The 27925-nt window shown below is 42.2% G+C and overlaps 1 protein-coding gene and 1 pseudogene across 2 annotated transcripts in view; both read left to right on the top strand.

Moving 5' to 3' along the window:
• cndp1 (carnosine dipeptidase 1) overlaps positions 1-27925 on the top strand; it is a 64214-nt gene that overhangs the window by 11188 nt on the left and 25101 nt on the right. The gene's annotated exons all lie outside the window — the stretch shown is intronic.
• Positions 21770-27329, top strand: LOC146300603 (uncharacterized; annotated as a pseudogene).

Below are 27925 nucleotides of genomic sequence, written 5' to 3'. Positions count from 1 at the left end.
CTTGTCACAGCTGCAGGAACCCTTGTATCTTATCACATCATATTAGCTTAGCCCACGTCAGAGAGCTACAGGGATAGGATACAAATTCACATTCAGTCTTTATGACGGATGCGCAAACACCAGGTCAGACTGGGCCCTGAAATCTCAGGACAAGACAATGCAAGCAACCTGGCATAACGTGAAAAGACACAGAACATAGATTACATCTTAACAAAGCTAAATGTTAAACCTCCTGAATAGATAATATCCAATACAGTATACTGGACCTCTAATACGCTTTGTACAACCTATACCAACCTTATAGACCTAAGAGTAATATAATGCACACACTACCCCTACTACCCTATGACAAGTGGGGTACAATTAGTGGGATACAGTCGAACAGTGCTGTGACTTGCAATCGCCCGCCGAACTCCATTCCAACGAACCTTTCATTTGCATCGAATCCCCAACACAATGTACCGACAGGGAGCTAAAGTTGCACCCCGGCCGTACAGAACAACACCCGTTCAAAGCCCGCAGAGCACGGCCCAGATCGCAATCGGATTGCAACCCTCATACGACAAGATTGTACAGCAGCCCGCTACCGATTTAGCCACGGCCACAGACGGGAACGACGACCTACCGTGAGACGATGCGCATGCGAAATTAGGACGCCCGAGCAACGACAATGAAATGCACCGAGCCGGTGCAAGGACGAAAAATCCAACACAAAATCGCCCAGCAGGTGCAGCACGAGCACTCTGCACCCGTCCAGCTGACCTACGCAAGACTCGGACGGAATGTCGAAATGCGCACCCGCTACAACGCTGACGCCATAAGAGCTTGAAGACATCCGCGATCGCCGTTTAATCCTGACAGGTGCCACTGCGACTGTTTAGGGCATACCTGACGCGTTGGCAAGACAGCCTGCCAGAGCCATGCAGCGCCCACGCCTGCCCGGCAATTGACTGATGTCGACTGATATTGCCGAACATACAGGATCAGGCAGATCAAGCAAAATGCCAGGCTCTGTAACCCTGTCAGTCACCCCAGATCAGCCGATTCCTTAAAGACTCCGCTTCCCCTAAATGCAAAATTACGGGTAAATATGTACTATTGTGTTAACATTTGAATGAGTTAGAACACGTTCATCTCAAAGACGAGTTTGTTCGGAATCAGCTACGTACGGTAGCAGGTCGACTGACTGATTCCATCCCATTCATTCCTGTAGCGTCACAGTGCATTCCCCTGTTGAAGCCCAGCTTCAATGGACTTCGATGGGGCTGCTTCCAACAGTTCTTTAAAACTCTACAGTCAATGGATAATGCTGCGATCATGCAATTACACCACATCCCTCGTTTCAGTTCACCTAATTCCCACATTCCCTTTGAGTTAATGTTCTTTGTTAGTTCGTTTGTTCATGTATCCATTCATTCAGTAGCCCAGGCTATTGTCGTAGGGCTGACTAGCCAAATAAATGAATACGTAGGATAAAGACTGAAAATGAGCTTCCCCTATTCGAAAACCAGCAGCCGCCACTGCCTCAGATATGAACTGGTAGCTGTGCCACCGACTAAAGGAAACACAGACCAATCGCAGCCCACAGATACCCCTGCCGGATCCTTGCTAGCCCTAGCGACACATCGGCCTCCTGAGAAAACATTTGCAGTAGCACACACAAGTGACATTGAGCGGACATTTACCCAACCATAAGTTTGATCTGGTTTTATGATTAAAACCCTCGCATTGCATTAACATTCAGTCATGTAGCAGACACTTATCCAAGGCGACTTCCAAGAGAGCTTTAGTGCTAGTTCAAGACCATAACAACGAGACATCCCCAAAACAAACGACGTCCAGGCCGAGGCACAGCCCAGTAGACCAGGGGAAACACCCGCACCAGAACACGCCACCCACCGAGCCCAGCAAGCGCGGCTAACCACTCCGGATCCAACACGGACCAGTCCAGAGTCGATAACCACATAGACATGCAGGTTAGATCCCGCGAAGAACGCTGTGCTACACGCAGACAGACATAACCCGTTGTCCCGCCGAACCACGGCCAGGCGGCCACAGACCCACATTAGACCAAGTGTTCCCAAAGATTCAGCCCCACACAGCAGAAAACCGCCAAATAACGACCTTACCCGAAGACACAAACAGCAGATTAAACAGAAGCACCTTGTGTCGCACTAGCAAGCAGAGTGCAGCAATATCCTGATTAAATACCCGCCCTGCTAAGGTGTGCCCCTATTGCGTGATGACGCACTGCCAGTGGCACGCTGCTAATGAGGCGCTATGTCTCGCGTCCCCCTGCATGAACCAGTTCCGCTTGTTTTTCACCGATGTCCCGTTCCGGGCGGTAACCCGGATGCGCGGCCATTGTGGAGGCACTCGGTGTAAAAAAACAATGGAGTATTGTGCGCTTTGGATACTTGAATGTAGCCATGTCTAAACAACCTAAAAGCTCATCAAAACACGTCCAAGATGCTAAGGCATATAGGGAAGGACTTGGACCACAAGAAAAGGCGCAATATTATTGGCGGTGCAGATCCCTACGAGTTAGCTCCCTCTTCTTAGATCCGTGACGACCCGCTGATTCTTCCTTCAGTTCCATATCCCGATTTAGTCAAGTACTTGGTTTTCTCGCCGAGCCCATACACAGCGGAATACCTTGAATCCTACAAAGGTTTTGAGGCCTCTAACCAGATGGTGTGTGGATGGGTGAGGGAGACACAGTACCAAGTTATCAATGACAGTTGTGTTGTGAAGTAAGTAACGCAAGAACGTCTTTAATCAACCTAACATATTCCAAATGTCTTTCTCGGTCTGTCCTATAGGTACAACCTGAAACACGGTAATTCCATTTTCCTTGACGACGTTCGGGATGTACCCCCCCCCCGCCCCCCCCACTCCATCATCCCTTATTGTTTACAACGTTAATAGGGCTACTTGGTTGTTGTTGCCTTTTCAGCTTGAGATATACAAGGTGTGGCGTGAGTGTGTGAAATGGTTGAAATGCGGGTGTCTCACGGCCAATGCGTGAGAGTTGGCAGCCCTGTGTTTGTCAAAAGTTTGCAGCATATTTGTAAATGCTGTTTTTTTTATTTTGTTTAATGGCTGCATCTCTTTGGCTATATAGCGAGTTACGCTATCCGTGAGTGTGCGCCATTTCGCGCTGTCACGTTTATATTTGCACTGTCGGGAAAAGGCATCTGTAACAGAACTGTATGGAAGATCCTTTTCCAGCTCCAGCTGCAGTTGTTGTTCACAGGTTGAAAAACTGGGTCAGAAAGTTATGTATTGCTAGGTGAGATGTTAGGTTAGCTAGTTGCCTCTTTTCGTTTTAACTTGTTTTAAACAAAGTTGACATACCGGCTCGTTCACGTTAATTGGCTCTCATCTCATTCGGCTTAAAAACAAAATGTTCCCACACCGGAGCTGAAGATTGCGGCTTTGAAACCAAGTCAATTTTTACTTGTTCTTCCTAACTAGATGTAGATGTCACGTAACAGAACACTTTATAACACAGTGAGTTCACGCCTTCACCAGTCGGTGTCCGTTCTGTGTGTGGAGACGCTGGTCCCGTCTACGCTTTCGACACAGAAAGCAGACAAGATGACTGAGGCAGCGGGATCGAATAAAATGTTGGTGACATTCGTTCTTATGTAAAATGTAATATAATCATTATTTATTGTTTTAAAAATGATTAGTTGCAATATATTGCAGCACCAAAAATTATTGCGCTCATTTCCATATACCGTCTGATAAGTCAATATATTGACTATCGTGACAGGCCTAATGACGCATCGTGAAATCCCTCTATATCTTTGTCAAACATTACCACAGAAACGTCAAACTTGTTTCACATTATTCTTCTACTATCTGAACAAGTTGTTCAAGCTTTGGTTTGGTGATGAAGACGATTATTGATTAACCAGGGCCATAGCCGACAAGTCAATAAAAACACCAATATTTCAGTATTTAAGTTTGAAGTTTTATGTTCATTTTTGACGAAGATATTGAGGAAATACTGAAATATTGGTGTTTTTATTGATTTATTGGCTATGGGTTAATCAATAATCAACATTATCACCAAACCAACGGTTGGACAACTTGGTTAGATAGTATTAGAAGAATGTGAAACAGGTCGGAAGGCTCTATAATCATTTTTGACAAAGATATTGATGAAATACTGAAATGTTTTTATTGATTTATCGGCTATGGGTTAATCAATTTTATCACCAAACTAAAGCTTGGACAACTTTGTCAGCTAGTAGTAGAAGAATGTGAAACAGGTCTGAAAGTTCTATGTTCATTATCGACAAAGATATTGAGGAAATCCTGAAATATTTATGTTTTTATTGATTTATTCGCTATGGGTTAATCAATAATCAACTTCATCACCAAACCAAAGGTTGGACAACTTGTTCAGATAGTAGTAGAAGAATGTGAAACAAGTTTGAAGTTTCTGAGGTAATTTTTGACAAAGAATATTGGTGACATACTGGATCATTTGTGTTTTTAATGATTTATTGCCTACGGGTTAATCAATTATCAACATTATCACCAAACCAAAGCTTGGACAAATTGGTCAGTCAGTAGTAGAAGAATGTGCAACAAGTTTGAAGTTTGTATGGTCGATTTGGACAAAGATATTGAAGAAACATTCGGACTGTCTACTCTTTTACCCCGGTCCGTAAATATGACGCGGAGCTCGAAAGGTACGAATATGAATGTCTGTTGAATCTAGAATATGAAACTGATTTCACCTCGGTAAGGCTGCTCTCCTCAACATTTTTGGTGTCGACCGAACTGAAAAATGGTGATCTTATGAACATGACCCCAACAATACATCGATGCCGCCAAAGCCTATGCGGTCTCCCTGGCGCATAGGCTTATTTCAAAGACTTTCACAAGCCAAATCAAAATTCTGAGCTGACAGCTCTGTGGGGAATTGCTTGTTCTCCTAAAAGCTGCCCTCCTCTACTTTTTTGATGAATTTGCCGAGATGCTACATGATTCAGTAATTACACAGAGGGAAAAAGCTACCTACTTTTCGAGTTCGGTTTTCCGTCCCTTCAAACTCACAATCTAAAGGTCTCAAAGTGCTCAAACCTTCACCATAATTCAAGAGTAGTGTACTTTCACAAACCCAATCATTGATTCTAGGTTAAAATGTATAAAAATAGGACTTACCGAACGGGGCTGCCTCAAAGCCGGATATCAGGCGATTCCAGTTGAAAACAACAATGGCCGCCGAAAAATAATTTATATTTGTACGACGAGCTGCAATTGAAGGCTAAATGAAACAGGAGCTAAAGACCAAGGGTGGGGGCTTGGTCAGCACACCATTTCCAGAAAGAATGTGTGTGCGTCTCGCCAAGCTCGCGCGTGTCAAGTAGTGTGACCACCGCATGTCAAGTAGTGTGACCACCACAACGCAAAGCGAGACAGGTGGTCACCCTAGTGTCAAGGAGCTGGATGAGCCTGTAACAATTTGGAGTGTGCGCTGTGGAGCCATTCAAATACATTCAATTATATATAAACATACAAAGGTGAAATTGTTTGTGGTACTTCAGAGTGATGTCATCTTGAACCCTATTAGGTTTGAAAAACCATGAGTCAAAATTATATTAGATTTATTGACACAAAGATATTGAGGCAATGTGGACATTTACATAAATACACCCCTTTCAGCCATTTTGTATTGTATTTCTTATTCAATTTGACCATTTATAAAAACATGTATTTTACACATTTGGAACAAATTTCAAGTCGATTGGATCTATGGTTCATGAGGAGAAGGGTTTTGAAGGTTGTACCAAATGTGGACTGTACAAGAAAATTCATAAGTCTGACAATATGGGTCCTTGAGGCTTTTTTGTTCCCCATGAGAAATAAGACATGTATACAAATTTTCAGGCATTTTGGAGTAATGGGGCGCTGGGGAAATCACGTACACTTTGGGCGTGTTTTATAGCGCCACTTATGGGCACACATGGGCCACTAGCCGTCTGGGAGTATTGAGTGACCTGTTGTATCATTGGGCCCAATTGGAAAAAATCCGTTTAAGAAATGTTCCAACAGGCTACAGTCTTAATCACGGATATAGCTCTATGACATAAGTTACAATCGGGGTAAATTGGGGTTTGATATATCGGGGGGCTCTGTGGTTTCTGGGTTTCGATGGCACATGTATGCAAAGCCTACTAAACAGGTATCCTACTCAGTTTATTGACTAACGCAAACTACCTAACTCACTACCCTTTGAATACATTTGTATAGTACTACTATGTGCCTCTTTCAATTATATTTTTAACATATGAAACGTTGAGATTGTATCATCTTGCGGAAAAAAATGAAAAACTTAACCTAACAACAGCTAGGCTAGGCTAGCTTATAACGTTCAGTTCTCGCAAAACAACGATTAGGGTCTACTGAAATTATTACCAAACTTAACTTTACGCTAGTAGCCTAACAAACTCATTCACTGTTGACTATATATAGATATAATATATTTAAGTTGTATGCATAATTTGTGATGACTTCCAGAAAATAACCGGAAATGACCAGGCTTCACACCTATTTTTAGGTCACTAAATGATTTAATCATAGACATTCTTTATTATGTCTATGGATTTAATGGCCAGACATGGTAAAACAACAAAACTTTATTATTCATCAAAGGCATACATTACATTTTTCTTTGGCATGTGGCAGCACAGTAAAAAAAAGGCAGTAAACACATAACTGACAGCACACAAGCCTATAATACCAACAGTAGACTACATAGTAAATGGCAAACCAAAAGGGTAGACAAGCAACATGTGAAACCAACGATCAATTGTGTTGACTTTCTATAGAGCAAGCAAATCATGACTTTTATAGTTGTTAATTACAAAAGGCAATTCACCTTTATATTAACTATAAAATAAACAATTAAACTAAACATTTAAGTAAATTGCATACCTTTGAAAAGACTGACTTATTGTTTGTTCTAAACAAGAAATGTTAATCTTTCCATCAATCAAGCTGTTGTAGTGAATATATATAATTTATTGACTTTCTAGAAAGTTTCTGAGAACTGTAGCCTTGTGTTTTGATACTTTGTGCTAATAATATGAACAAGACACTGATGTGTGCAGGTGGCTACAGCTGTATCTCCATGTATAAAAACCCTGTCTCTGGAGAATGTTTCATCAGATGCCGACAGACTACCCAATGTACGCTGTGTGTGTCGGGTCCTTTCTGCAAAAAGCTATATTCAATAAATACTTACTACATTCTAGCAGCTTTGGGTGTATTCATTCTCAAATGTCCACCGCAATTGTCAATACCCCTGAGCCATAGCAACTACCATGTTAAAGGAAAACTTGCCAGTTAAATGAAAAGAGACAGATTTAGCTATTGTGTAGGAATCCCCTCAGAATGAAACATTACCGTTACCATTTTGGTGGGTTAGGGACACCTGGACACCTGTTTAACTAAATAAATAATCAGTATCACAAAGATTTGAGGCAATGTGGACATTTACATAAATACACCCCTTTCAGCCATTTTGTATTGTACTGTCTGTCTCTGGAGGGCTGGCAGGCAGTGGCAAGCAGAGCCTGCAAGCAGGCAGAGCAGGCCAGCTGGATGAAGCCATCCTGGGGTCAGGGCTGAAGAGAAGCTGTCCAGCTAGAGAGGGGTAGTCCAGCAAGGGGTCTGTCTTGCTCACAGCATCCTCTGTTGCATCCTGATAGATAGATCTTTATTTGTCATTGTCACAGGTACAACAAAATTAAAGTGCTTCCAGTCAGTGCAACATTCATTGGCCTAAAAATCAATAAAAGGATCAAATTACTAAAGTACTAAAATTACTAAAATAAACAACAATAACTAATAAATCAGAATAAATATAGACAGACATGAGACAGTACCATAAACAACACACCCATGTCATACATCCACAGTCATCACATAAAACATAACATGAATATGTGCACATTATTTTTTGGCAGCATTGACAGTGGTTATTGCAGTTGGATAAAAACTGTGTTTGAGTCTGTTTGTCCTTGCCTTGATTGATCTGGGGCCTATTCCATAAAGGCCGCTCAAAAAAGCTAGACTTAAAGTCCTAAACCAGACTTGAATAAGTTTAATTGGTCAAGCGGGGCTTAAGCGGTTCTATAAAGGCCAATTTCAGCTCACGCAGTCCTACTAATTAAAGTCAGATTTACGCAGTCAAGCTAATTGCGCGTGCACCCTATTTTTTAACAACCCGAGAGGTAAAACATGGATCATACAATCCACCACGGCAAATGCAATGCACACGGCCACATGACTTCTTCCAGAAAGAACGACCCCTTTAAATTGTATACAATGACAGCTCCCTCATCCACCGCTTCAATCAAAGTAAAATGACACGCCAAGATCGTAGATCTTTGTTGATTAAAAAATACCCTCTAAACTAATCTAAATTTACTTTTTTGACATTGTTTAAAATAAATAGCCTACTATTAATTAAAACATTATCCAGTAGCCTAGTGCTAACTTTTTAACATGGGTTTTGTGTCGGGGAAATGGGGGGCGGATTTAGGTTTGTTTTGCAATTGTAGGCTACTGTTAACAATTATATTGCTATGATAAATATACTCGGATAATTTAGATTGAGATGTAGGCCTATGCCTGATGCCTAAACATTTGAAATCACAAACTAACATCCATACATTTAACGGCTATGGTGCGTAGCCTATCAAAGCATTGTTCATCATTGTTTAATGCATTAGGCTAAATGTTGTAGCCTACGTAGGCTATTTACGTTGATTTTCTATCAATGTTGAACTGATGAGAATAAGAAAATGAGAATATACGTGGTAAATCATCGTCTTCCCGTTGGGTCAGTGTTACAGGGACGTCTGGTTAAGCACCAAGTCACGCTAAGCCTGACAGTTAGTCTGACCCTGACCAGACTAGTTTTGTAGCCTAAGTTGCCATAGTAACCGAGTTCGAACTACGTTGAGCTGGCTTTTCTGGAACCGAATGAACAAGAAATGAGTCCGACTAACTGACATAAGTCTGGCTTATTCGGTAAACTCGTTTTATGGAACAGGCCTCTGAACTGTCTGCCTGACGGCAACATTTCAAACAGGGAGTGCCCAGGATGTGAAGTGTCTTTTATGATGTTCTGGGCTCTTTTGAGACAAAGGGATCTGTGTAGGTCTCCCAGTGCGGGGAGAGAGCAGCCAACAATCTTTTGAGCGGTGTTGATGACCCTCTGGAGCATTTTCCTCTGAGCCACTGTACAGCTGGTATACCAAATGCCTATGCAGTATGTGAGTATACCTTCAATGGAGGCTCGGTAAAAGAACACCAGCAGTCTTTGTGTGACTCTTCAATTCCTGAGTATTCTCAGGAAGGACAGTCTCTGTTGGGCCTTTTTCAGCAGCTCAGAGGTGTCCACACTCCAGGATAGGCTGTCCTGTATGTGGACCCCCAGGAAGCAAAATTCTGCCACCCTCTCCACACTGATCCGGCTGATGGTCAATGGTGTGATCTCGGTCTTCTTTCTCCTGTAGTCTATTAAGAGTTATTTTGTCTTTGCAGTGTTAAGGAGAAGGTTGTTGGCCGTGCTCCAATTCGATAGCCGCTCCACTTCTTCTCTGTAGGCGGGCTCATCCCCCCCAGAGATAAACCCTGCCACTGTGGTGTCATCTGCAAACTTTACAATGGTGTTACTGTGATGGACAGGGGTGCAGTCGTCTGACCAAAGACCAACTTGCCCTTTGCCTGTAAACAGTGATTCTGACTGTCAGAGACCTTTAAATACGCTGACCGAGTGAAACTAGCCTGGCTAACGTAGGTCGCTTTCTCAGGAAAATGACAAATGAAATAGGCTTGTTTTGAAAGATCCTATATACTGGCTATCTTCAGCAGACTCTTGTCTACAAAAAGCAGCCCTCCCTGACGTTTTAGGAGTAAAATTGAGTGAACTACAATATCGTTTACACACTGCCAGTGAGTGAGCGAGCCGAGTCTGTCACTGAGGCTAAGTCAAAACAATGTACCCCCGGGACGCAGTCTCACTCCATTTGCAAGTTTTCAACAAATCACAAAAATAATTGGAGCATCTGGCTACAAGCACAAATCCTACATCTCCTAAAGGCTTCCCTCCTCGAGGTTTGGTAACAAACACATTTTTGGTGTCGACCGAACTGTGAAATGGTGAACTTCTGAACATTACGCAACCAAAACATGGCTGCCGCCTGAGCCTATGCGGTCTCCTTGGCGCATAGGCTTATTACAAAGACTTTCTCGACCCAAATCAAAATTCTGAGCCGACAGGTCTGTGGGGAATCGCTTGTTCTCCTGTACCCTCCTCTACCTTTTGGATTAAATCGCAGAGATGCTACATGATTCAGTAATTACACAGAGGGAAAAAGCTAGCTACTTTTCGAGTTTGGTTTTCCGTCACTTCAAACTCACAATCTAAAGGTCTCAAAGTGCTCAAACCCTCACCATAATTCAAGAGTAGTGTACTTTCACGAACCCAATCATTGATTCTAGGTTAAAATGTGTAAAAATAGGACTTTCCGAACGTGGCTGCCTCCAAACCGGCTATCATGCGATTCCAGTTGAAAACAACAATGGCTGCCGATAAAGAATTTATATCCGTAATGCCGACCTGCGATTGGAAGCGAAATGAGGGTGAGGGTGGGGCTTGGTCAGCACACCATTTCCAGAAAGGATGTGTGTGCGTCTCGCCAAGCTCGCGTGTGTCAGTAGGTTGACCACCTGTTCCTCTTTGTGCTGTTTAGCACAGCATTTTCAATATGCGATGTGCGGAACAAGGGGTGAAAATGCTGTGCGACACAACGCAAAGCGGGACAGGTGGTCACCCTAGTGACAAGGGGCAGGATGAGTCTGTGAGAATTTGGAGCGCGCGCACTATGGAGCAATTCAATTGAATTCAATCATATATTGACATACTGAGGTGAAATTGTTTATGGTGCTAGAGATTGATGTCATCTTGAGACCCTATTAGGTTTGAAATACAATCAGTCAAAATTATATTTGATTTATTAACAAAAAAAATATTGAGGCAATTTGGACATTTACATAAATACACTTCTTTCAGCCATTTTGTATTGCATTTCTTATTCAATTTGACCATTTATAAAAACATGTATTCTACACATCTGTAACAAATTTCAAGTCGATTGGATCTATGGTTCATGAGGAGAAGGGTTTTGAAGGTTGTACCAAATTTGGACAGTACAGCTAAATCTATCATGGAGGACCTTATGGGTTCTTGAGGCTTTTTTCCCCCATGAGAAATAAGGCATGTATACCAATTTTCAGGCATTTTGGAATAATGGGGCGCTGGGGAAATCACGTAGACTTTGGGCGTGTTTTATAGCGCCACCTATGGGCGCATATAGGTCACTAGCCGTGTGGGAGTAGTGAGGGACCTGTTGTATCATTGGGCCAAATTGTAAAAAATCGGGTCCAGGACTTTTTGAGCTGTTGGGCCTTCCTACCGGAGGAACCCTAATAATAATAAGAATAATAAGAATACTAACAAAAACAATAGGTTTCCTCCTTCCGGAGGAACCCTGATAATAATAATAAGAATACTAACAAAAACAATAGGTTTCCTCCTACCGGAGGAACCCTAATAATAAGAATACTAACAAAAACAATAGGTTTCCTCCTACCGGAGGAACCCTAATAATACTAACAAATATAGCTGCAAGCAGGAATGTGGTGGCCAAGCAGGTCAGATGACCCAGAAGAAACTTTCGACATCTAGTGACTGCGGTGTACCTGGCTTCCTTTGCAGTGGCTTACAGTCTTGTTAAACAGAGAATCAGAGACATGACAAGCTTGTCAGCTTTGGCTGGATTCGAACCTCTGACATTGACGTTTGCAGGACACCAATTTATCCTAGTGAGCTATTCTCAGTGCTGGAAATCACAGGTTTCAGTTACTGGGTAAAAATATTAGCAGTTTTTCTTGTGGCAAGCATGGTCAGATTTGGCCCAAGTTTAAACAGCTGTAATTCAGTTCTATTTTGACATGTCACGGTGATTGTGGTCTGAAGATAATCTCTGCCAAATTCGTTGTATTTTTTATATTCACCAAAAACATTTTATTCATTCATTCAGAATGGCGGCCACATCAATTCAGCTGGTATCATTATTTAACATGTATCAGACACAGGATCGCCCCCTAGCAGTTAGATGACACAACCTTTTGTGGACCTCATTGGAACAGGGTCCAAACACCTGTACCAAGTCTGATGTCAATTCAGCAAACATTTCCTGAGATATGATTTCACTTCCTGTATTGGCGGCTTCATCGCCGACTTTGATCAGCTTTACCGGAAAAACAAAAACCATGAGAAAACGTTTGTGAGGCTTGATCTGAAGATAATTGGTGCCAAATGTTTTGCTTGTTGCAGCGCCACCTAGAGGTAAAATGGCATGACCTATTTTGGACCTCTTTAGAACAGATTCCCTAGTCCCTATACCAAATTTGGTGTCAATGCAGTAAAGAGGTGCTGAGATATGACCTCACTTCTTTTATGGTGGCTTGGTTGACGACTTTGTTTGGCTGTTCCAGTCAAAAGGTTTAATCAAAAAAACATGTGATGTCTTTTGTGTGTCATGGTCTGAAGATGATCTGTGCCAAATTTGGTGAAGATTGGACAAACCTTATAGGAGAAGTAGCGAAAAAACGTTATATTCAAAATGGCTGCCACATCAATTCAGCCACATACATTTGATGTGGCTGTAACTAACAAACTGTTGCGAAAATCAAAGCTCCAGGGGATTGGTCTGATTGTGAGGCTTGGACTGAAGATCATCTGTGGCAATTTTGAAGAAGATTCGACAAGAATTGTAGGAGGAGTAGCGAAAAAACGCTTTTCCTTTACATTCAAAATGGCGGAGAATCTATAGAACTGGGTGTGATGTCATAGAGTGCGTTGAACTCGTCTTGATCCAGGGAATCCAATGATACCTCATTTTGGACAATGGGGCATATGGTTCAAAAGTAACATGTGTAAACACACCTTCAATTTTGACCCATTGGTGGCGCTAGATGGTTGGAATGGGAGACATGAAACTTGGTGAAATTGATGAGGGGACTGGTCCAAAAGAGTGTGCCAAATTTCACAACTTCTGACAATACAGTTCTAGGGGCTGCCATAGACTCCCATGGCAGAAGAAGATGTATAATAATAATAAGAATACGTAGAAACACTTAAGGTGGCTTCGCCGCTTGGCTACCAATTACAATAGGTGCCACAGCAGCTTCGCTGCTGCTTGGCCCCTAATAAGAATACCAACAATAACAATAGGATCCCTCCTACCGGAGGAACCCTAAATATAACATCATATACATCAACAACATTTAAATATAGTTTAAAAGTGAGGTCTGTGCAGGTCGAGTCCAAGGTGCAAAATTACATGTGCAGAATGAGCCTAGCTCAGCTGATGGTACTGGGAGGTGGATGGGAATCCATAACCATAATACGCATCTTCTTGGTTGATGATGTTGTGGTGGTGGTGAGAATGTGTTTGGTTGGGGTTGAATGTTATCCATTCTCTACATCAGCTTCTGTCAGTGCGGAGGATGCTGGCGATCAACCGTTCCTCCCGGGCCTCACTTCTTGCCATGTCCTCCTTCCATCTCGTCTCCTTGCATCTCGTTCACGAGCACATCAACGTCTCTCATTCGCCTTGCTGTAATTGTAGCACTGGACCTTGGTGAGGAGGATCCAGGTGGGCCTCCGAGCAGCATGGTTTCAGTCTCCTCCAGATCCATTGTAGTATCTATAAGATGGTACCGCACAAAACTTTCAAGATAATAATAAATAATAATAAAAACACGTTATTCATATAGCACCTTTCATGCACTTGTTTTAGTGTGATGCAACTGAAATTAACGTACCCATGCTATTTGGCAACTGAACACCCGAATCTACGCCGTTGTGCTCAACTAAGGACAGAGGTCGGTTCCCAAGAAGTTTATCGAGGACATCGTAGAACGGGCACGTGGTACGACCACTTGCCCCATTGTCCCGTTTAGCCTGGAAGTACGCCTTCTTCAGATTCTTCCAGCAAATCCTGACTTGTTCATGGGTAAAGCCGGCTTCCACCATCTTCGATGCCACCTTTTAAAATAATTAGCCATTTCTGGTCTTCCTCCCATCCATGAACTTTAGGATGTTCATCTCCTTCAATTGGTTGAGCATGAATTACGTCTGCTCATCGGTCCAGAAATGCGTGTTGCCTCTTGAGTTGGCCATCGCGTTGTTTGTTTCTGCCGGGCCGACTCCCTGCAGCGACAACTTATTGTCTCTTTCGACTTCCGGGTCATGACCTGGGAGGGAGGGTGGAAGGCGGCGGGATCTCAAGCATGCGCAAAGACGCAGAGTCCAGTTCATAGTCCAATTCACTGTTTACAAGCATATGATGTCAGAATTATCAACCGACACGGATCAAGTTATCTCGGGGTGTCGTAGTCGGACTGCAATTATTCGAATAAAGGTGTTTACAAGAAACGGATAATTGTATTTCAGTCCAAATAAGCCAGTAATTCGAATCCATGTAAACGCAGTGTCTGTGATCCTTGAGGAAACTAGCATTAGGCCCAGCAAACCATTCTTAAGTACTGTTGTACTCCCGGAACAAGTGTGTCTTGAGCCTTTTCTTGAAGGTGGAGAGACTGTCAGTGTCTCTGATGGAGGTGGGGAGTTGATTCCACCACTGGGAGGCCAGGCAGGAGAAAAGCTTGTGTTGGGACTGGGCGGTCTTGAGTGGTGGGACCACCAGGCGGTTGTCTGAAGAAGACCGTAGGTGGCGGGTGGGGGTGTAAGGCTGCAGGAGAGACTTGATGTAGTCGGGTGCAGTCCGGTTCACTGCTCGGAAGGTCAGTACCAGGTTCTTAAATCTGATGCGGGCCGTGATGGGTAGCCAGTGGAGGGAGATGAGGAGCGGGGTAAGATGGGAGCGTCTGGGTAGATTGTAAACCAGGCGGGCCGCTGCGTTCTGAATCTTCTGGAGAGGGCGGGTTGCGACACTTTGCCTCCCCAGGAGACTTGGTAGGATCTTCCGCACAGGTAGGATGAGATCCACTGAAGTGCAGTGCCAGTGATGCCCATCTCAGAGAGTCTAACCGTGTCCACAGCTAACCGTGTGGGTAGCGGCCCCAAAAAATTGCCAAGATTCCCTGCAATATTCTTCTGTTGGTATTCACTCTGGTTTTGAGCTTCAAGTGGGATCAGCTTGTGCTAGAGTGACCAACTCAAACATGTTGGCTGACTTGCGACAAATCCTGGTTGAGGAATGGGATGCCATCCCACAGCAGTGTGTGACCAGGCTGGTGACCAGCATGAGGAGGAGGTGCCAACTTCTTGTGGCTGCGTATGCATCTTCCACACGCTACTGAGGTCCCTGACAGTGTAAAATGAATAAAGTGTAAAAATGGCCTATATTTGTTGTTTGGGGGAGTGCAATTATCCAATCCACCAAGCAACTCAAAACGAGAGTGAATACCAACAGAAGAATATTGCAGGGGATTTTGGCAATTTTTTGGGGCCACTACCCACACGGTTAGCTGTGTTGCTCATTCCACAAATGCACAATCCTTACAAGTTGTACCTCGTTGTAAAGGTGACTAATCAGGCTTTACAACAATATACAATACAATACCAATTGGTATTATCGAAGGGGAGGAATAATCAACCTATATAACTTTTTTTGAGGAGTTTATATAAACTTGGAAAAACATTGTCTTGAATTGTTTATTTTTGTATTTATTTTTGAACTACTCAGAATGTTAACTGTAGGTAAACGTTAACCGTTATTAGTCTAGTCTATGCACATCAGATAATTAGTATAATTAATAGTAAAATAAGAAACCAAAAAATATTAGTATTCGATTCCTTAACTCTCATATTGACATAGTTTTCAACTATCCTATACTACAGGAGCAAAATAAAATTCCTGACATACAGACATTAGAGGCAAAGCCTGTTATCTAATGGGGAGAGTAAACCCCTGCGGATGTGTCATCTTACTTACCACATGATTGAAGGAAATTAAGTAAAAATGAAAGGAGTGTGGGGTAGGCTATTGCAGTTATCATTTATTTTCACCCAATTCTTGGTATTACACATTTTTCTGTTCTCAATATATCACTGAATGTATTATTCACCTTAACTTTGGACCTGACAAATCCTAAACCATGACCATTTTAATCACTTTTTTTTCTTCTCTTTGAATTAATTGAGAGGGGTGTAGAGCTAGATTTGTTACCTAGGTTTTACCTAGGTTTTTAATCTCAGAGGAATGACTTTAATCTGTTTCCCTGGTAACACCCTAGAATTATGAGACACAGACCTAAAACACACATGCACAAGATTACCAGTTTGCAAGGAGTTTGTTTGGGACAATGATTGTTTTTCCTTTTTCTGCCTGTCATGTCTTCTCCCTGAAATAAATTATATAATTTAGTTTGATGGCGGAAATAGGTTTTGGGCCTGTCTCACTGGGAGAACTAAGAACACATTACTCAGCCAAACATCTTTTCTGAAAATAACAATTTGTTCAATGACCATAAACGTTTGATGGGATTATTCTGTTTTGAGAACAGATGAATGCCTTAATTGGTGTGAACTGTGAACACAGCAAGCAGAGGGATTCCCTCATAAACGTCATAATTCCAATTGATTACAATCAAACCCAGCTGTCAAAACAGGCTGTCACTGTTGTCCAGGTACATTTACACTTCCAACTCAATTGAGTATCCCCCTTTTTCCATTTCCATTTGGATTATATTAGAAACCAAAATACATACATTTGGGAAAATATAGCCAATTGTGACACCTGCACTAAATTATTCAAATTCAAAAATACAGAAGGCTTCTTTTTGTACTATATCTCTATCCATAACAAAAGTGTGAAAAATTTAAATACAATTATACTCATAAGGACTAGATGCTCTACTTTGGAGCATACATTCAGTCTTCCTGAGGGCTAATCCACAACAGCATATTATTTACTTCACAATAGACTTAGATTATTACAGTTTTTTTTAAAGGTAACATGACATGAACATTTCATTTTATGAGGTTATTTAACATTAAAATGAGTTCCCCTAGCCTGCCTTTGGTCCCTCAGTGGCTAGAATTTTCGATAAGTGTAAACCAAGCCCTGCGTGTTCTTCTCCGCCTTTGACAAAATTAAGGTTCAATTGTGCTGTTTGAAAATCTCCCCCGAGTGAAGTAGATCGGGGGAAGGTTACCTCCCCTCTCTCTGCTTTGCCCGACCAGATCATCTGGCCCGCCCATGAGAAACTGAGCTACCACCGTGCAAGGGGAGTGCGATATCGGTTTTTCCTGGAGAGCCATCACTGCGAGCAAACAAACGAAGCATAACAGTTGCTCAGTGCTTGGATGTACAAATGCAAGCACACATCTTTTTTTTAGTTCCTTCATCCGAGCCTCTGCACAACCCGTATCTTAATTGTATTTTCACTGCAAATGCGCCGACACAACTTCCCAAAGTGTTGTAGGTCTGTGCCAAACATTTCCTCAACTTGAGCCAACACAAAGCTGGCCTTGCTGAAATTAAATCTCTTTGGTCAAGTTACAAATCTTGGACAAGTAAGTTAACTAACGCTATATCATTTTTTGCTTTACTGTATATGGTTGCCTAGCTTGCTACCCTTAGAATGTGGCTGTAACATTAGCTCTGCAGCTAACAGCTGAGTTACTGTTGCTAACGTAAAGATAAATGGCATCAAGTGTGTGTGTGAATACAAATGCTGTAACGCGAGTGTTGTACACCTCTTTGTTATTTGGATAACCGTTCTGCTGTTGGTGTTATGGCTCGCGATATCCGCCTTTCTCCACATTGAAATGACTGAGTGTGCACCTCTGCAAACCAGGGTGATCAGATGAGAATGGCTAAATTCGAGGCATCTTACAGCAACGGGGGCTACGAGCCATTGCGATACATCCGTTGTAAACATTAGCGCATGTTGCCGCTCCTCTCTCCTTCTCATTAGCATTTAAAGCTACAGACACAGAAACAGCGCGTTCTGAGGAAAGCTGATTGTGGGACTACTTGTAGTGGCTATAATTCTACACCATGGCTGAATTTCGGGAAAGAGACTTCAGATACAGTATTAGGGGACCACTAAGGCCTATATAAAAGCATCCAAAAACAGCATGTCACCTTTAAGTCGCCAAGAAGAATTTCTTTGAAAATGTTGTCACATTTTCAAAACTCTAAACACAATTAGCCCAGCATCAGTCTTTTGGCCATACAAATCACAAATTTCATGTCTTTTTCAGACAATATGCAGTCAGTGAACACATTTCCACAATGCTTACATTTTCTTAACAGACAAGCTGTACCTCCCAACAAAATGATGGATTGTTTGTGTAGTATTTACGAATGTTAACACACAACATGCCACAATAGCAAAAACAATCATACAGTATAAAAACATCTGCTTCTGCAATGATATTAGTTCAACAACAACATATCTCAGCTGAAAAAAATAAAATAAAAGACAATTGAAAAATGGACACACAGCTGATTTATGTTGGGTCAAGTGGGCCAACCACAGCTGATTCCAGTCTAGCTTAGACTCAGTGGCAGGGGTTATTTCCTTTAATTACTATAAAAGAAGGACTTTGAGGAGTGATGTTTTTGGAAACAGAAACAGAAAAATACAAACACTGTAATGTTTGGACGAGGAAGAGCAAGGGGCCCAGGGAGATTCGAGCAGGCCCAGTGAGAGATGGAGGGAGAGGTGCAGAAGCAGTGAGAGACGCAGAAGGAGATTCAGGTGCAGTGAGAGGAGCAAGGCTGGGGATAAGAGCAGGCCCAAGGAGAGGGCAAGGTAGAGGTGTAAGAATGCGTGGTGGTGGCATTCCCAGGGCTGCAAGAACAGTAGTCAGTGATGAACTTCGTACCAATATCATTGACCATGTAATCAACCACTGTCTTTCACTAAGAGAGGCTGGTGAAAGAGTGCAACCCAAGTTGAGGTGGTCAACAGTTGCTTCCATTATACGCATCTTTCAACAAACTAATATTTTGTTCACTGTAAGCATTACTGTAAAACCTTTTCTGTTCTATTACTGTATACTGTGTTTCTACTGTACTTCCTTTAGGAAACAGTAAGAAAAAAAAACATTTTGCTTTTTACTGAAATGTGTTTGAATGTGAACATTATGTTGTATGTGGATATACAGTTCCCAACCAAGAAATTTAGTGTAAAAGGTGGATTGCATGTTTTGCATGCAAATACCTGAAACATTAGCCTGACGTTGTCATACTCATAATTCTAGTCAGAATATGAGTCTGAAAAAACTCTCCGTTGGGCTGTGACTATGGGGTGTGTTTCAACCGAACTCGTGAAACAAATGCCTCTTCGCTCAATTGGATAGACCTACATAGGCCTGTTGCGATAGTCAATATATTGACTTATCGCACGGTATATGGAAATGAGCGCAATAATTTTTGGTGCTGCGATATATTGCTACTGATCATTTTTATAATAATAAATAATGATTATATTACATTTTACATAAGAACGAATGTCACCAACATTTTAGTCGATCCCGCTGCCTCAGTCATCTTGTCTGCTTTCTGTGTCGAAAGCTTAGGCGGGACTAGCGTCTCCACACACAGAGCAGACACCGACAGGTGAAGGCGTGAACTCACTGTGTTATAAAGTGTTTTGTTACGTGACATCTACAGCTAGTTAGGGAGAACAAGTAAAAATTGACTTGGTTTTAAAGAATGTATAATACATTACAGTACAATTCTAGAACTATAATCATTAGCTGTATCACGGGCATGGCATTATCTATAATTCCAGCTATTAATATTTGTGGCAACTTAATCACCAAATGCATCATGGGCACTGTGCACTATATAGCAACAGGAACAAGACTCTTTATAAAGGATGCATGTATTCAAGTTATGTATTGTCCTTATTAAATGTATGTCTTATGAACTTAGAACTGTGCTCAGGCTTAAAACATTGTGTCTCACACAGGGTGTGGGAAACAGGCTGTATTTTGTGTTGTTATCTCTCCATTTCAGAAGCAACCTTGAAACCGGGGTGAGAGAGCACCCGAGCAGGTGGGATGCGTAGGGAAGAACAACTCCCTGATACACGAAAGACCAAGCACAACCCTTTTTTGATATTACTGTTTCAATTGCACTGTATAATATATGCTGGGGCAGGGACAGATAGCCAGTTGGACTTCGTGAACCAACCCAAACTCTGTTGCGGGTAGGGAAGCGTAGACAGCCCCAGAGCTCTGTACTTGTTGATTTCCAACTGCTGCGTTAAAGCTGATATTATCGGACCTCTGCGACTCCAGACCACTCTTTCTAGAACACATATTTGTGTCATTAAATAACATCATTACATATTGTAATAGACACAAACAATCTACATCCTTCAGTTTCAAAGCCGCAATCTTCAGCTCCGGTGTGGGAACATTTTGTCTTCAAGCCGAATGAGATGAGAGCCAATTAACGTGAACGAGCCGGTATGTCAACTTTGTTTAAGTGAAACGAAAAGAGGCAACTGGCTAACCTAACATCTCACCTAGCAATACATAACTTTCTATCTGACCCATTTTTTGAACCTGTGAACAACAACTGCAGCTGGAGCTGGAAAGGAGTCTTCCATACAGTTCTGTTACAGATGCCTTTTCCCGAAAGTGCAAATTTAAACGTGACTGTGTGAAATGGCGCACACTCACGGATAGCCCAACTCGCTATATAGCCAAAGAGATGCAGCCATTAAACAAGGTAAAAAAAAAACAGCATTTACAAATATGCTGCAAACTTTTGACAAACACAGGGCTGCCAACTCTCACGCATTGGCCGTGAGACAGGCATTTCAACCATTTCACACACTCTCACGCCACACCTTGTATATCTCAAGCTGAAAAGGCAACACCAACCAAGTAGCCCTGTTAACGTTGTAAACAATAAGGGATGATGGAGCGAAGCCACATAGATACGCAAACAGCCATGAAAGCTCGCCGAGGGGGGGGGGGTATTGACGTGTGTGCGATAATATCGTTTATCGCAATTAATTTTGGTGCAATATATCGCACAAGAAAAAGTAGTTATCGTGACAGCCCTAGACCTACAACCAATCAGAGCAACGTAATATGTTGTTTGTTGAAAACGAATTCAACCCAAGGGCTCTTTCGTGACGTTGTTGATTACGTTACTGTTGATCATCTGTCCATAATCGTATAAAGACCGCCCTGGCAATTTCATTGGTCCGTCCAGATCCTGGTTTTATGTAGTTGTTCCCAATACGAGACCCTCCAGACCAAATTTTTTTGTGGGCGGGGAGAAGTTGGGCTGGCAGCCAGGCTACTGAAACATAAGTCTATGCAGTTTTTATAATGTCAACAATAGCCAGTATTTTGAAACCTGGTGTACTTTGACTGCATGTACCTTGTGAAGTGAAAACAAGTGTTATTCTTTGACAAAATAATTTCATTTTGAGTCAGATTTCCAGTGTTATGGCAAAGTCAGTGTGTGCAGAGAAACGTGCCAAATTTTTTTGTGGGCGGGGAGAAGTTGGGCTGGCAGCCAGGCTAAGACAACGGAGGCGTATAACGAAGTAGCACTACTCTGGCTCTCATTCGGTGGAAAATCAAGCTGGTTCTTAGATTAGAACCAGCACCAAACCGCATAAGCACCAGCCCAGAACCAGGGGTGCAAAAAGGGGTATGCGCTATATGCGGCGCATAGGGGCGTCGCACCATGGGGGCGCCAAAGCAAAGGTAAAAATTAATACATTTAAAAATATTAAATATTTTTTTGGTATTTTCTATATATAGCTGTTGTTGTGCGTTTCTGCATTTCCTCAATGTTATTTAAGCAATACGCCCCAAGAGGCCGTGGTTTACGCTGATTTTAGTACAGGTATGGGGAGTTGTTAGGCTCGACGCGAAGCGGAGTGCCGAAAACCCCCTTACCTGTTCTAAAATCAGTGCGTGTCCACTGCAGCGACGCGATGCTAGCGACAACATGTTTTCCATTCATTTTCTATGGAGCCAGGCGAATCGCTTGCGTGGTGCATTGTGAGTAGCGACGCGACAGAGTTGAGATTTTCTAAACTTTATGCAAATGAGTGATTTTTGCTAGCGATGGCCAATCTGAGTGTTTTCTTGTTTCTCGTAATGTAGCAACCATGGTAAACATTTCTAGCTTTCTCGGTTTCAAGGTGGAGGAGAAACTAATCGTTTGTGTGGCTGCTTACCCAGTCCTGTACGATACAGATACGATACATAGCTGTATTTTTACAGAGATGTTAATAATAAAAAAAACGATGCATGGCGCAAGGTTGCCGAAGTTGTTGGTGCTTGTACTTTCTAATTCAGTCTTGTGACATTACGTAACTTCGTTCTGTAGTAACTAACTAGCTAGCTAGCCCGGCTGGAACTCACTATTGTATCGACAGATTAGCAGACTGAGGAATATAGTAAAACGTTTTTTACACATGTCAACGTGTATGTCTATTAAGCAGTTTTGTATTTTGTATACAAGTTGTATTTTGATCGATGTTGCAACTACATAAACCCAAGTCTGCACACTTGGCCATGACAACTACAACAGTGATTTTAGAGAACTACATTCTACATTCATCCGTATGAAACTCCCCTGAGCGAGGTGAACTGTGGGAAGGCGAGCAATGGCAAGCGATTCGCGTCGCTGCAGTGGACACGCACTGTTACAACCATCACCTGCACCTGACTGTGGTGCATGCAATGCAAGCCGAGTCACGTGCTAAAACGTTCTTTGACTTGTCAGGAGCACTGCATTCTTTTTTTCATCGCCATTACATCGCAAATCATTTCAATGCACCCTCTGTAAAGAGACTTCTAGAAATCAGGTGTCATCATGATGTAACTAAGTGTGTTGTTGACAATCAGCAGTCCATACTGGATGTTCTTTTGGAGGTCTCAGATGACACTGCAGCTGGAATGGACATTTGCACCGAAGCATCAGGGCTACTTGTACAGCTGAGGAGACACAATTTCTTTGAAATTGGTGCATTCTTAAGCTGCTTGCACACTGCTCAGACAATTCCCAACTAGCCCCAACATTCTAAGTTAGCAGTAGTTGGTTGTCTTTAGAATGTTCAGAAAACCAACTGCCAGTTCCACACTGCCCAGACTGTATCCAATTGTAAACAACTAGATACTTTTGTTGCCTATTTTTTTTAAAGACAAGTTAACAGGTTGCCTTGTTTGACATGGACGAAGTAGAGGGATTAATCACTGTTGTTAAAGTAGTCATGGTCTACCTGGCTTTCAAAGCTGTTGGGCGTGTACAGGAGAGACAGCGATCAAGACGAGCCAGGAGGAGACTGTGGAGTAAACCGTGGCTAATGCAACGTGAAAAACAGGGAGCATATCCTAATTTATGCAAAGAGCTAAACTCAGAAGATGCCCCAGCTTTTGCAAACTTTGCCCGTTTTGCGCCTCCAGCTTTTAAGCATCTACTGACAATGGTTACTCCACTCATTGCTAGAAAAAATACAAATTTCAGAGGCTGCATTTCTCCTGGTGAACGCCTTATGGTTACTTTAAGATTCTTGGCAACAGGTGAGGGGCTACAATGTGTCAATATAGGCTAATTTATTTGTACAAATTACAATACACTTTAAATAGGAAAAAATTAATGCCTAACATGGCTTTGTTTTACAAGGTGAAACCTTCCAGAGCCTTTCATACCAATTTCGTGTTGGTTGCTCAACAATTCGTTTGTTTGTCCCTGAAACCTGTGTGGCCATCTATCAAGTTCTCTGTGAAAAATATGTCAAGGTAAGCATTAACAATTTCTCATATTATTATCTCATATACGAAGTCTGATTACAGCTCATTCATTTGAATCAGGTGTGTTGGAAGAGTGAAACAACTACAAAATGCATAGCAGTTGGTCACCAGGACCAGGGTTCAGAAACACTGGCTTACAGGCACCGATCAGCAAAATATGTAATCAAAATAATGTAAATGATGCATAAACACACAAAGCCATGAAAATATACTTGACAGTGTCAGTTTAATAAACAGAAAAAGGTTATGAATAAATATATTAATATATGAATGGTAGCCTACATTGATAGAGTAAGCAGATATTATTGCAAGAAGAAAGGATTAATTAAATGCATAAGGGTTGACAAATGGTTTTGAGGGCTTGGCACATTTGAGATGAGCTGACCTATTTGAGCTTGTACATATCTAAAATAACGTGGATCGGACTCTTGAATGGCTCTAAATTCATGCTCTAAATATTGACAGTATGCTTTTATGTTGTCAGAACGTTTGGCAACTGCACTCCCAGTAAGTGTGTGCAGAGTAGCATTAACCATCTCCAGCACTTGGATATCTTTATCTTGCGCTTGTGTGTCTGGGGACTTCCTCTTGCGCATAATCAATGGCGGTGTCTTGTCACATGAGGCTGGTTCCTCCTTTCCCCTGTTAGTCATATCATCACTGTTGGCAGAATCGTTAGAACGGTTGTCCTCTTCATTCTCATTTTCTGTTTCTGTGCTAGATGAAGTGTCCTGTTAAAAAAATATTAATGTTAATATACTTTTTCCATTTAGTGCCCAAACACAACATCTGAATGGCTGGAGGTTGCTGGTGGGTTCCAGAAAAAGTGGCAGTTCCTCCACTGTCTGGGTGCTTTGGATGGAAAACGTGGCAATTCGACCCCCACCAAATAGTGGCTCAGTTTTTTATAATTACAAGCAATTTAATTTGATAGTACTCATGGCCCTGGTCGACAGCAACTATAAATTTATATATGTGGACATTGGATGCAATGGCAGAGTGTCATACGGAGGAGTGTTCAGGGGATGCACACTTCAAGAGTCCCTGGAGCGGCAAACAGCCAACATCCCCCTACCTGCTCCTCTGCTTGAATCAGAAAAGGAGTTACCATACTACATGGTAGCAGACGAAGCATTCCCCCTGAAACCATACATCATGAAGCCATACACTAGGAGAGGTCTTTCTACAAAACAGAGTCTTCAATTACAGACTGTCAAGAGCACGTACGGTGGTAGAAAATGCCTTTGGCATACTGTCCAACAGGTGGCGTGTACTACTGTCACCCATCAACCAACGACCAGATGTGGTGGAAAATATGGTCCTTGCCTGCTGTGCCATGCACAACTTCCTCAGAGAGGAATACAGTGCAGTATATTATGGACCAGAAACAAAGTCTTCTTTGCAGCAGGCTGTTCTGTCTGGGTCTACCAATCCTACTCAACAGGCTAAGATCACTAGGGAAGTCCTAACTGAGTATTTTAACTCAGATAATGGTGTTGTTGCATGGCAGTGGGACAGTATCTAGATATGTCCAGATGATCTTAGCCTGTTGAGTAGGTTTGGTAGATATAATTGCATATGTAAAATAAATAAACTCACGTTTTGATGGATGTTTGATTTCGACTGCCTTTTTTTCATGTGGATCTCAAGTAACTTCAGTTTCAGCAAGATCCAGGACTGGCGTGCTGTGACAAAGCCATCACTGCCTGATGGCTTTGCCTTAAGGTATCGACTGCATTGAGTCTTCATGGTCTCCATCTTTGCTTTTGCCATTGTCTCTGTAAAACAAGCAAGAGATCCAGCCACCATTAGTAAACGTTAAAAAATTACATGTTTACAATTGTAGATAATATGACAGAAGATAATGTCTTTTTTCTTTACTTTCTATCAGGTTAGTAGCTAGTATATCAAATATAGCCAGGTACATAGCTACATTTTGACCATTAAATATTCAACTGAAGTTCCAAGTAGCCTGGGTGTGAATGTTACAAATAACCATCTGGGATCGGATACAGTTTAGACTAGGCCGAGCTACACCTCACAGAGCCCCCCGTCCCGTCCCGTGACTAAAATAAACTTAATGACATATTAATTGAGACATTCGTAACGCTAATTAAATCGTAAACTGTTTTTACAATACAATGTTGTTAGCCCTAGCCAGCTAAGACAACAGGTTACTTTAGATGACTTTAGCTACTCACCAGAGGTCCCCAGTTTCTCCGCGATGTATTTCACAGCGTCGATCTTGCTGTCGCGGTTGGAAAATGCCTGTGAGCTAATATTATACAGTTGGGGTTTTTCTTCCCACAACTCAATCAAGCGTTCTTCTCGTTCCTGTGTCCAAAACCCAGCCATTTTAAATATAAAATATTTGACCAAACGAACAGTATCAGTAATAGACTGTAGTTGGCTCTACAGTTTTTTACATCAAAGAAAATTGTGCACGCTGACGTTGCGCACGCGAATATGGGCTAGTTGTCAAGGGAATATACTCTCAGAATGTTGCAGTTAGTTGGAAAACAGCGCACACTGGTCAGACTTTCCACGACTCCACCAGACCCGACTGGACATGTCAAACTCCATCCGACCAACACCAACTAACACCGACTAACCCAGACTGACGGCGCACACTGATCCGACAGTTGGCGTTGGTTGGAGTTGGTCGGCGTTTGTCGGGGCAGTGTGCAAGCGGCTTTAGTCAAGGTTCTTGGTGCCTTGAAGCCAGCAAATGCCATTCTGCAGTCTCATTCCGTTGACCTTTGCAGTGCTGGGGATGTTATCAGTGCCTCTTTGCAGGCATTGAAAGATGCGTGCAGACAGTACATGGGATCAAACAAACAAAACTGATCCAACCCCTGAAAGAAAGAGACAGAGAACAATGAGCAAGCAACTTGGGGATTGTGTTGTTCTGTCCACTATTGGTCAGGGTGATCACTCAGAGATGCCAACTCAATCTCTGAAAAGAGCATTGCATACCATTCTTGACACGGCCATTGCTGAAATTGAGAACCTGATAAAGGCAGTGAATTGCCTTCTCCCTCAGTCAAGATCTTTCCTGGACTTGACCGTTCTGAGCCCTCTGCAGCAGCTTGCAGGTGCAAAATGTGATGCTGTGAAGAATGACATTTTTGTAGCCAGGCCTATGTTAAACAAGAAATTCACAGGTGTTGCACAGGTGGACCTCTCTAATATGTGCAAAGTGCTCAGTGACTACAAAGAAGCATTTTCTGAGCTGCATTCACTATTCATCACAGCACAGATCATCAGTGTATCCTCAGCAGCTTGTGAAAGCTCCTTCTCCACACTCTTTCGTGTCTTGATACCATTTCGCCGCACTATGCTACATGACGGAAAAAATAATTTGGTTATTTTGGATCATGAGAAGATGATAACAAAAAATGTAGACATGGATGAGTTTGTTAGAGTTTTTGCAAAAAATAGAAAACTGATGCTGTAATCGGGTAGGGAAATCAAATGTGAGGGGGGTGGGGGTGGATTGTACATAAAAGCAAAGAATGACTCAAAGTTATGGTTGAAATATGACAAAAAACCTTATTTTAAGGGTGGAGGTAAGGATAACATAAGGCAAGAGGGTTCTTGCCTTATGTTTCCTCACAGTGAATTAAAAATCAGTATCTCTCTAATCACAATGCAGAGCAGACTAGATCGAAAAATCATCATGGCCCAAATTTGTCCCAAAACTGGCTTACCATTTTAAAATGACTGAATTCAATTGGATTGCCTGCCAACCGAATTTAAACTAAATAACGAATATTTAAATTGTTTTATGGCCTCATTGCTTAATTTCTTATTTGGTAGCTTGCTAGCTTGCTTATCAACCAAACCAAATTGTATTAAATATTGTATAGCCCTTTTTACAAGCAATGTCACAGAGGGCTTAGGCTACAAGGGCCCCTCGACCAACCTAAACCCTTAAGGAAGACAAGGAAAAACTCAAAAGAAAGTGAGGAAAAAATGGAAGAACCTTTGGGAGGAGGGTGGGTGATGCGACTAGGGTTGCTAACTTCCTCAACCCCAAATGCGGGACACTCC

The sequence above is a fragment of the Hypomesus nipponensis genome, chromosome 2 (assembly GCF_054491055.1).
Source record: "Hypomesus nipponensis isolate SF chromosome 2, ASM5449105v1, whole genome shotgun sequence".
NCBI classification, from domain to species: domain Eukaryota; kingdom Metazoa; phylum Chordata; class Actinopteri; order Osmeriformes; family Osmeridae; genus Hypomesus; species Hypomesus nipponensis.
Note: the sequence above shows the minus strand (reverse complement) of the source record. Positions and strands in the feature narration are given on the sequence as shown.